This window comes from Cupressus sempervirens, chromosome 7 (assembly GCF_028749045.1).
Source record: "Cupressus sempervirens isolate cs-2001-9-10 chromosome 7, ASM2874904v1, whole genome shotgun sequence".
NCBI lineage: Eukaryota > Viridiplantae > Streptophyta > Pinopsida > Cupressales > Cupressaceae > Cupressus > Cupressus sempervirens.
This window is the reverse complement of record NC_143124.1, coordinates 742949015-742961956: the sequence shown is the minus strand read 5'-3', so window position 1 is coordinate 742961956 and position 12942 is coordinate 742949015.

Sequence of the window (12942 nt, the reverse complement as noted above, 5' to 3'; positions counted from 1 at the left end):
ACTATGTACAAAGGCCAATGATAGAGTATGTATAGACTGGTAATGTGTTAGGTAAGATAACAATGAATCTTAACTAGTTGGTGAGTCATGGTCAAGGATTCAAGGATGTCTTGCAAGATGAAGACTATGATCAAGCAATAGCAAAAGGAGAGAAAACCAGATGGAATCCTAATAGATGGAGGAGAAAAAACTGATTACACATGACACATGCTTGCCAGGTTTTCACCATGGTACTTGCCCAAAGTGCATGTTTGCCAAGTTTTCACTTGTGGAAAATTTTTTTCTCTTGACTCAAATTTTCATGCCAAGACATTTGTTTGCTAGGTTTTCATCAAGGCATCCATTTTTTCATGACTTTTTTCACTTCTTCCTTTTTCCTTTTTCATGACTTTTTGTTATTTTTTAAATATTTTTTTAAGGATTTCTTCAATTTTTTAAATATTTTTTTAGGATTTTTAGACAGGATCAAGTGTAGTACTTGTGAAGATGCATGCTATTGATGGAAATGGGTAGTGGTTCACCCTCTGGAGTTGCAAGCTCATATACTCTAAACCCAAATGATGCAATAATGACATAAGGTCCTTCCCAATTTGGTTCAAAATTGCCTTATTTTTATCTATGTTGTTGAGTCTTGTAGTTCATCTTTAGGACTAGATCACTAATCTCAAATTGATGACCTCATACTTTCTTGTTATAGCCCTATTTGAATTAGTTTTGGTAATCTTGGAGATGTGTCAAGGTAGCTCATCTCTATTCATCAAGCATTTCTAGGTCATGGAGTCTAGATATGCTGCAATTTTTATCATCAACAACATCTTGTAGGGACACTCTCAATGATGGAATTTCAATTACAATTGTGAGTATGGCCTCAGTGCCATTGACAAGAGAGTATGGTGTTGCACCAGTGGGAGCATGAACACTTGTTCGATAGGCCCAAAGAACTAGATTTAGTTGTAGGTGCCAGTCTTGACCAAAATCATTGGCAATCTTTTGAAGAATCTTAGCGATGGTCTTATTAGATGCTTCTGCATGGTCATTTCCCTGTGGATGGTAAATACTAGAATATCCATGGTATATGTTGTACTTCTTGTAGAGCTTTTCTACATCTTTGTTTTGGAATGAACTACCATCATTAGTAATAATATCCAAGAGTACTCCATACCAACATATGATGTAGTTCGAAATAAACCTTGAAATCTACTTTCTAGTGGTGAATGTCAAAGGGATAATTTTAACCCACTTAGTAAAATATTATGTTGTTTTGATAATGAAATTATGACTATTAGAGAATGAAGGATAAATAGCTCCAATAAGATCAAATGCCCATTGTGAAAAGGTCCATGGAGATATGACTAGCTACAATTCTTGTGCTGGTGCATAGATTAGATTGCTATGTATCTAGAATTTATGGCATGTTTTAGAAAAATCATGAGCATCTTGTTTCATGGTTGGCCAATAATATCTAGCTCTAATAAGTTTCTTGGCTAGACTAAAGACCATTGAAATGACATCCACATATACCTTTGTGAACCTTGTGTAAGGTAGTTTCAGCTTCTTGCAAGTCAAGGTATTTGAGAAGGGTTTGGTCAAAGGATCTCTTGTAAAGGGTGTCACCAATGATGATGTATCTAGTGGCTTGATAGATAAAAGCTTGATGCTCATTTTTGGATAAGTTGGCTGGTAAGATTTGGGCATGTAGGTAATTGTAAATGTCTTGATACCAAGGAGAATTGGGACCAACAAGTTTGCACACAAACTCTAATCAAGGGAGCTCAAAAGTTGGAATCAAAAGTTCCTCCAAAAGGAATTCATAACATTCCACATTTTGAGGCATATTAATCATGGAAGCAATGGTAGCCATAGCATCAACTTTCTTGTTGTGTATTCTTGGTAACTGAGGAAAAGATCTAGTGACAAACTTAGACTTAAGGAAGTCTTCTATCTACTTGTAAGGCATTAACTTATCATCTTTGGTTTCATATTCATCATTCACTTGGTGGATGACCAACTAGGAATCACCAATGACTTGTAAATGTTGAATGTTCCATTAGATAGCTATCTTGAGTCCTATGATCAATGCCTCATATTCTGCTATGTTGTTTTTAGAATGGAATGCTATCCTATATGACTTGGGGATTATGTCTCCTTGGGGTGTGATAAACATAATGCCAGCTTTGGAACCATTTCTTGTATATGATCCATCAAAGTAAAGCTTCCATTCATTAGATATATCCATGATAAATATGGCTTCATCTGGAAAGTCTATCAACATGGGATTATCATCTACTATAGGTGCTTCTGCTAACTAATCTACTATCACTTGTCCTTTGATTTCCTTTTTGTCTACATATTCTATGTCAAATTCACTAAGGGTCATGACCCATTTAGCTAAGCATCCTATGAGAGCATCCTTTCTTAGGAGATACTTTAGTGGGTCAATCTTAGAGACGAGCATTATTTTCTGATAGAGCATGTAATGTCTTAGCGTTTGGGCTGCAAAGACAATAGCAAGGCAAGTTCATGTCTAACAATGCTATGACATTACATGCTCCATCAGAAAATAATGCTAATTTCTAAGATTGACCCACTAAAGTATCTCCTCCATACGGATGCTCTCATAGGATGCTTAGCCAAATGGGTCATGATCCTTAGTGAATTTGACATAGAATATGTAGACAAAAAGGAAATCAAAGGGCAAGTGATATTAGATCAGTTAGCAAAAGCACCTATGAATGATGCTCATCCTATGTTGATAGACTTTCTGGATGAAGCCATATTTAACATGGATATAGCTAATGAATGGAAGCTCTACTTTGATGGATCACATACAAGAAATGGTTCAGGAGCTGGCATTATTTCTATCACTCTGCAAGGAGACATAATCCCCAAATCATATAGGATAGCATTCCATTGTACAAACAACATAGTAGAATATGAGGCACTAATCATAGGACTCAAGATAGCTATCCAATGGAACATTCAACATTTACAATTTTTTGGTGATTCCCAATTAGTCATCCACCAAGTCAATGATGACTATGAAACCAAAGATGATAAGTTTATGCCTTACAAGTAGATGGCAGACTTCCTTAAATCTAAATTTGTCACTATCTCTTTTTTTCAACTACCACAAATACACAACAAGCAAGCTGATGTTATGGTTGCCATTGCTTCTATGATTGATATGCCTCAAAATGTGGAATGTTGTGAATTCCTTGTGGAGCAACTTTTGATTCTAGCATTTGAGCTCCCTCAATTTGATTTTGTGTGTGAACTTGTTGGTCCCAATTATCCCTGGTATCAAGAAATTTATGATTACCTACATGCCTAAATCCTACCACCCAACTTATCCAAAAATGACTATTGAGCCTTTATCTGTCAAGCTGCAAGATATGCCATCATCGATGACACCCTTTACAAGAGATCCTTTGACAAAACCTTGTTCAAATGCCTTGACTTGCAAGAAGTTGAAACTACCTTACACAAGGTTCATGAAGGTATATGCAGAGGTCATTTCAATGGTTTGAGTCTAGCTAAGAAACTTATCAGAGCTGGATATTATTGGCCAACCATAGAACAAGATGCCCATGATTTTTCTAAACCATGCCATAATTGTCAAATACATAGCAATCTAATCCATGCACTAGCACAAGAATTGCAGGTAGTCATATCTCCATGGCCCTTTTCACAATGGGCATTTGATCTCATTGGAGCTATTTCTCCTCCATCCTTTGATAGTCATAAGTTCATTATCATAAAAATAGAATATTTTAGCAAGTGGGTTAAGCTATCCCTTTGACCTTCACCACTGGCAAGCAGATTTCATGGTTTATCTTGAACTACATCATATGTCGGTATGGAGTACCCTTGGCTATTATTACTGACCATGAGTTCATTTCAAAAAAAAGATGTTGATAAGCTCTATGAGAAGTACAACATCTAGCATGGATATTTTAGTATTTACCACCCACAAGGAAACGGCCAAGCAGAAGCATGTAATAAGACCATTGTTAAGATACTCCAAAAGACTATCAATGATTCTGGTCAAGACTAACAACTACAACTAAATCCAACTCTTTGGGCATACCAAACAAGTGTGTGTGTGCTCCCACTGGTGCAACACCATACTCTCTGGTCTATGGCACTAAGCTCATACTTCCCATTGAAGTTGAAATCTCATCATTGAGAGTGTCCCTACAAGATGCTGTTGATGATGAAAACTACCACATATCTAGACTCCATGAACTAGAAATGCTTGATGAATGGAGATGAGCTACCTTGACACATATCCAAGCTTACCAAAACTAACTCAAATGGAGCTATAACAAGAAAGTCTAAGGTCATCATTTTGAGATCGATGATCTAGTCCTGAAGATGAACTACAAGACTCAATAGAATAGAGAAAAACAAGGCAAATTTGAACCAAATTGGGAAGGACCTTATGTAGTTATTGCATCATTTGGGTCCAGAGTATATTAGCTTGCAACTCCAAAGGGTGAACCACTACCCATGTCCATCAATAGCATGCATCTTCACAAGTACTACACTTGATTCTATCTAAAAGTCCTACAAAATATCAAAAAAAATGAAAATTTTCCTGAAAAAGAATTTAAAAAAATAGCAAAAAGTCATGAAAAAAGAAAAAGAAAAAAGTGGAAAAAGTCATGAAAAAATGGATACCTTGATGAAAACTTGGCAAACAGGCATCTTGGCACAAAATTTTGAGTCAAAAGGATTTTTTTGTCCAAATGTGAAAACATAGCAAACAGACGCTTTGGGCAAGTATCATGGTGAAAACCTGGCAAATAGGTGCCATGTGTAATCAGTTGTTGTGCCTCTATCTATCAGGATCCCATTTGGTTTTTCCGATTTTGTCATTGCCTGATCACAACATTTGTCTTGCAAGACATCCCTTGTCCTTGATCATGGCCCACGAACTAGTTAATGTTCATTGTTATCTTACCTAAGGCATCACCAGTCTATACATATTTTTTCTTTGGTTATTGTACATAGTTTGTGTCTTGTCCGGGGGCATATTACCTACATAGTGTATGATTTTGAAGTTGAACTGGGGGCATATCCTTAAGCACTTCTTATCCATTGGACTTATCACATATCAGATTGGAGCTAACACTTGTATATGCTTTTATGATCCTGAAAAAATCATTAAAAAACAAAATATGATCATAAAAAATCCTAAAAATTCAAATATGATCTTGAAAAAATCCTAAAAATTCAAATATGATCCTGAAAAAATCCTCAAAATTCAAATACGATCTTGAAAAAATCCTAAAAATTCAAATATGATCTTGAAAAAATTCTAAAAACCATAAAATGTCTTGAAAAAAGCACTAAAAATCATAAAATGTCCTTAAAAATCCATAAAAATCATAAAATGTCCTGAAGTAAACACTAAAAATTGTAAAATTTCCTAAAGAAACCAGCCACACAAAAACATTAAATATCCCCAAAAACCCTAAAAATCACAAAACCCATCAAAAATTTGTAATAAACCTTGTACATAACCATCCCTTTTGCATAAACACTCACACTTTGCAGACTAAAACTCAAAGCACTACACTTCAATGACAATCACACTAATCTAAGCAATGTGAACCAACAATAATCTAACTTGTCATTATGAACCTATAAACTAAATCAACAATCAAAACCATCGCATGATCAACCTATCAAACACTATCTGAAGACCTAAAACACTAAAAAACAAGTAATAATGGACAAGAATAGCTTTTGTCTCATGTTGTTTAGTGAGTGATTGATTTTTTCTTTATTTTTCTTCAGTCATGATCCTATGCTACTCGATGATATAAACTGATCTATGAGAGTGGTCAAGATACTTCATGGTCATCTTTTATTTTTTGTCTATTAAAATGTACCTTTGAGAGTTTGGGGCATGTATATATGCCTTAGGAAGGATAAGGTCATTTTTTGTTTGCATCATGCTTGTTCACACAAAAGGTCTACATTTTGCACTCTGGCCCTTTATGCCATGATGCATTGCATTCCATTTTCCATATCAAAATAAAGCTCCATTTGACATGTAGTGCACTTTACAAAAACAAAAGCCTTCCCATCATACTAAAAATTCCTTATCTCATTTCCTTCATCTTCTGTGTCTTCTTCATCTGCTACCTTGTATCTCATTATTGACAAATTGACCTAACATATGCATATCTCAGTCAATTTCTAGAGGGGGCACCCATATATATCATTCCTACTAGGGCATGTTTTTATGGCCTTCTCATCAGTGTTCTTTGATACAATTCTCTAAATCACATTATATCAAAGAGGGGCAAAATGTAGACACTCAAAAATGGTTTGCATCTATGGTTTGATAAAAAAGAAGCTCCATTTGACATATAGTGCACCTTTTGAAAGAAAAATTCTTCACCTCACCCTAATTGGTCCTCATCTCATCTCTTTAGGCTTCTCTCATTCATATATTCATTCATCACCATGATCATGTTTTCTGATACACCAAATCATCTTCATCTTGCATTCCTACATTCTCGCATCATTCTACACTATCTGTCAACCTTCTAAGGCTTTCCACCTTATCCAACCTTAGTCTAACCTTTGTTTGACTAAGTTGACCAAATGTGACCATTTTTTACTAATTTCACTCATGTTCTAACCTCTTTCCACCATTTTGGACATGCACACAAAGTTTTAGGTCATTCAGAGTCCAGTTAGGCTAATTTTGGCCCTAGAGTCTTCTAGGGTGCAGTCTGCACTTTCAGAGTGCACTTGGCCTTCCCAAGTTCACCATGGGCACACTTGGTACTGTTATAGTGCACTTGGGTAACTTTTGTGTTTCAACTCTAATTTTTGAACCATTAGTTGTGGCAGATTTGTATCTTCATTGTGAATCGATTGATCTATCATTTTTGTTATTTGGTCACTATCTTGAGTGGTAAACACCACTTTTCATACTAATTCATCCCATTTTCTCATTCCACTAAATCTAATCTTTTGGCCAACTTGATTGTATCTCAACAGTGTCTATCATCATTCATATCCTCTTACACATCAATTTCACATCATTTTGGAATTATTTCAACATCATCAGAAATCATATCAAATCAACTCAGAATCACCCCAAATCAACTCAAAATCATCCAAAATTAGTCCTAATCAACCCAAAACATGTCAAACATCCCAAATCTATCATCATTTGTCCAATCCTAGGCATTTTTGTGGCTTTCAGTGCCCTAGAAACTTATCAATCTATCAAATCTTATCAATCTAGCCTTAGTATTGTCATGGCTCTCAGTGCTAGGTCAAATTATCATTCATGTCATCTAATCTTTGACAGCGCCAGATCATGGAATTATCAACCATTTAATAACATTGACAATGTCTATCGATGTTATTATGATCAACCCTATCAACCAATCCCAATCTTGTAGCATTTTACAATGTCACTTAAATGTTATTTATCCTTAATTCATGGCATGTGTCCTTGGCATGTTATCAATTTTGATCAATTGATCAATTTGACCATGGCTTTGGTCTATCCACCATCATCCTAGTCAATCTTCATTATCATCACATTTCATCAAAGGATATTGTCACAATTATTTAATCAAACTAGCCAATCATCTACTAATTTTCTCTATAGGATTAAACAACCCATAATTTAATCCTATGTTATTTCACTAATTATTCTTCTTAACTCACTTCCTCAATTGATTAATTTTATTATAATTGATCCATTATTCACAAACCATGGAAATTCTAAATTTCCTAAGTCATATTTTCCTCCATTGATCCCATTTTCACTAATTTCTATTTGTGGGGAATAATGGATTTTTAATTCAAATATTCCACATGATATTGACATCATCATGACACATGGGTGTGACACCTTGTGGCTTCTCTATTAACACTTGGCCGAGATATTTCATAATCCAATATTATTATTCTCTTACGCACATCCATATTTGGCTTTCATTGTCATAGATTATTGGCTTTAAGTGGACTTCAGGTGTCATATGATGCATCATAGATCCTCTTCCATCTTTAGCCAAGTTTGACTTCCAAGCATCATTCAATCCTACACTCTAAATCTTGTGACATATGTATCATGGATTCTTAAAGGAATCTCTTTCCATGTCACATATCCAAGCTAACAATTTCAATGCTCTCATCTTCCATGTTGATTATAAAATGAGCATTCTTTCTCTCATTTATGATCCCTAATTCTTAAGTCATTTCAAATCCCTAGTTTTTTGTCTTTTTCTCAATCTCTCATGCTAAAATCACATCTTCTAGTAATCTCATAGCACCATCACCATCTTAGGCTTTTTCTTTGACATTATGTGCACTATAGGCAATTTGGAGCTACATCATATGGAGAAGAAAGAAGGGCATGGGAGCTACAAATGAAAGAGGGAGTTTTAACATTTTGTTGTTTTGCTTTATTTATTTAGCTTTCATGGTAGACTAGAGGGTGTCAATATACATTTATTGAGTTTGTGGTTTTCTCATAGTATGTTAGACATTAGCCCAGTTTCCATTCCTACAATACAGTTGGGGAAGAAACACAAAAGCAATATGATGACATGACTACAACTATATAGCAGCAAGATGAATAGAGTGTGCAAGACACACAAATGCCGAGTGTCAGTCCCCCACATGACACAGTCAAGTCAACTAAAACTATTATTATCAAGGATGTTCCTGATGAAATAGCTTAGAACATCAATCCATTGACTGCAGATGACTTGAAGAAAATATTGGACTAATCTACACTATATGCTAAGTTATGTGATAATCCAATCTTGATGAGTGTAGATGAGCTCCAAAAAGCAATAACTAATATCACAAGGGACAAGGTAAATCCACAAGAACCACCTTCTATCATCCCTTTAGTTATTCAAGTGCAACCTTTGATTAAAACTATAGTAGATACACCCACTAAGGTTGATACACTTGTGAAGGTTGTTACACTTGAGAAGAAGAAGGAGGAAGAAGAAGATACAAATGTGCAGGAAGAAGCAGGACAAACAGATTCTTCTATACCTAAGGCACAAGGATAGAGTTCTATTCAAGTCATTGTATTAGACAAGAACCAATATGAAGAAGGTAAGGAAACACCTAAGGTAAAGGAATAAGAAGCCATCCAGGCATTGGTAACTCTACCAACATTTTCATTTCTCTACAAAAGTTCTTCAGAAGTGAAGTGTGGAAGCTATACCATTGTAGATCTCAATGCCAGGCTCAAGCTCTTCAAAAGCTGAAAAGGTAATTCACTATGGTGATATCACTCTTGATGAAGAGATTATTATTCCAAAATTTGATTATGATACAATGATCTTAGATCAAATAAGTATTTTGGAACAAGCTCTAGAGAAGAAAAAGCATCAAGAAATGCTTAGGAGAGAATACAAGTAGAAGCAATCTCTTCAAGACATTAAAGACATCTTTTTAGATGCATTTAGTCTACCTACTCCTAAAGAGACTAAGCTACTATTAGAGAAACTATCAGACATAGTGGAAAAACTCAACAATGAAGACATTAATACAAGTGCAAAAGTTTTAGAGTGGCTAGAAAAGAAATTCCAGACCAAGGTCAATGAGAAGATATCTGGTGAAATAGCACTGACTCAAGTTGCATTGGAAAAAAAGGTTGATGATGTGAAGAAAGTACTTGAGAATCTATTCTCATTGTACACTAAATTGTGTGACCCTACACTTTTTACCCAAGAGACTAGACATCATATTCTAAGTCTGGAGAGAAATCTCAATATATTAGGTACAAGGTTACCTTAGAACCCAACCCAGTTTGAGAAGCATTTTAATACATTTCTTTAAACACAAAGCTAATTAGCTATATTAAAAGAAAAAGTGGCTAGCATAAGATCCAAATTGACAAGTATAAATGTGTCTCTCACCCCTCATATGGAGATATTGTACAATGAGTTAGGCTATGTAGAAACTTTGTTAAAGAAATAGCCCAATATTTCTACTCTAGATGGCCTAGTACACCTTGTTGCCAAGCTTGCCATCCAAATCAAGTTACTAGATGTTGCATGTGACAACTAGGATGCAGCTCTTAAAATTATAATGGAGGTCCATAAATTATTTTTGGACAAGCACACTATACATGTATAGCCCATTTGACATAAGTGTCAAAAAGAGGGAGAATATCCTATGGGGAAGATAGATAAAAAGGGGAAGATGGCAGGAGATAGATAAAATGGGGGAGATAGCAAAAAGGATGAGAATATCCTATGAGGAAGAATAAAGAAAGGGGGAGAAATACAATGCATAGATAGAAACAAAGAAAAACACATATTAGCTAAGGGAGAGCATGAAAGGGTACAAGTTCATTGAAGCCAAAGAGTATTAGTCAATAGTGACAAATGTACTTAGAAAGGAGAACAAATTTTGGATATAGAATAGTCATAGTAACTTAAGAAAAGTTATACATTTTGAGGTATATAGGTTATTGCAAAATTTTGAAATTTTGAAGTTTTGTAGATAAGTTGAGTCATGATATGTTATACTCGAGAAGATTAAATTGATTATGTATATTCAACTATTTTTGGCACTCATGTAAAAGGGGGAGATTGTTGATCTTAGATTCATTTTGAAAAGTGAGTGTCAACACACTTAAGACATTTACTTAGTTCATGCCCAACTTGTAATGCATGTTGAGTACAACATGTAAATATTAGACCATGTCGAGTTGCAATGAGTATCGAGTCACTCATATGCCAAGTCACTCAAGTGCTGAGTAGATAGACCATGTCAAGTGATTCAAGTGTCAATTAAACAATAGATGTCAAGCAATTTAGTTGTTGAGTTAGAACAATGTATGTTGAGCATCAGAGACTACATATATTGAGTGACACTGATTGGAAATATTTGTTTGTTATGGCACAAACAACTATGTAAACCATTTTTTAGCTGACCTAAGGATAGATTTTGATCTTTTGGAGGTAAGGATGAATCTATGTGTAGATTCCCTATGCAATTACATGTAGCCAATCAAAAAATGGGAAGGTTTAAGTGAAAAAATGGATGAATCTCACCTGTAGATTCATACCTAACCCTAAGCCACCCAAGTCTTCTTATGAAGGACAAAACCATAAATTTTTAACGATGTTGAGAGCATTACAAAGGGGTGAATGATTGAAATGGAGGAGTAAACAAGATAGTTTTTAGAGCATTCAAGGTGACATAGTAATAAGAGTGAATTGCTAAATCAATTAAGTGAATAACAAATGATAGAGGATACATCAGATCGTGAAGGATCAGCTAGAGATTAAATAGAGGTGATCTGTTATCAGTTAAGCAAGTGCCAACCATAGCATCTATGTCAAGATATTTTGACAGGTGATTTTAGTTAAATATCTTAACAAAGTAGTCTTAATAGGCTATATGAAATGCTTTAATAGGGTGCTTACTTAATTGTAAGTTGAAGTCCTCTAACAAGGCACACTTCTAACAGGGTGTTGAAATCCTCTAACAAGGTGGGATTTAATAGTCTTCGTAAGCCTTTAACAGGGAAGATCATGATTCATGGTCAAACTATTGTAACCTTAATTGGATATACTTTATTTCTATAGTAGTGAAGATTTGTGGGTGTCATCCCCAGCCCATTTTTACCTTCTCATTTGGAGAGTTTCTGGGTTATCATATTTGGTGTTATGTATGTGTGTTTGATTACATGTTTACATGATTAATGCATATGCTTTATATGTTATTTCAATATATTAATTCATGTGATGTATGAATGGTGAAAGTTTTATGGGTCCAAGTTTAAAGTATTGATTCACTATTCCCCCCCGCATAAGTTTACTCTTGTCCCACTTGTAATTCCAACATTAGGTAAATACCTAACTAAAAAATTCTAGAGAAGTTTCTAGAAGAAGCTCAAGAAGATAGATAGATACAGTGAGTCAAGTTGAATCTAATCATAAACCCTAAGATCTACAATGGATGTAGGAAATGGTAAAGCACAAATTTTGTATTTAAAGACATACAGTGTCAAAAAATTGGTGTGCCTATGTCTATTTGTGTGCATGTGTGGTGCATATGATGTGTATGTGTGAAGCTTGTATGTGAAAAGATACATATAGCAAAAGCTTGATTAGAAATGCACAAAAGTGTGAGTGGATACAAAGATAAAGGAGAAAGCTTACAAAGATGATGTTTTTATTGATAAGTACATTAGAGAAAAAGGCTTAAGTGTTGATGAGAAGTGTGCACTGATTACTTGAAGGGTGTCTAAAAAAATCTAGATCAAAGATATCAATGTAAGGCTTATCATTATACCAACACAAGGACCAAACAAAGATCTAAATAGGAAAAGTGATTTGTAATCACACAAATCAAAACCTATTTTTTTATTTCTAGGCATTGTAAAAAGTTTGTATTGAAATCCTTTTAACAGAGGTTGGCCTATCAGTTATTTGAAGACTTAACAGTTTGTGTAAATCCTTTGACTAGGTGACATTCTAAATGGAATTATCAAAGTCCTCTTTCAATGCTATTCTAATAGGGTGAATAAATCCTCAAACTAGGTCACAATTAACAATGTCTTTTATAACCTTTAATAGGGTTGGATCCTAACAGGGCTCACTTCAAAAGATTGAAAAAGAGTTACATTTTTTGGTGATTTTTCCCAAACTAGATTTCCATGTAAGATCCTAGTGTCAAAATATGATGACTTATTTATGTGTTTTTACATTTTATAATATTTTCATTATGCAATACAAGTTATATTTATGATAATATTATAGTATAGATTGAGCAACAATAGGATAAGAAAAATAGTGAAGTGTTTATTTTTTAATTGTTCAAGTGGTACATATAGACCTTGAGTAACTAATTCATGCCCACCACCGCCCGCCCCACCCCCCCCCCCCCCACTTTTAGTTATTCTAAACATTTCTAACATAAAAAAAGGCC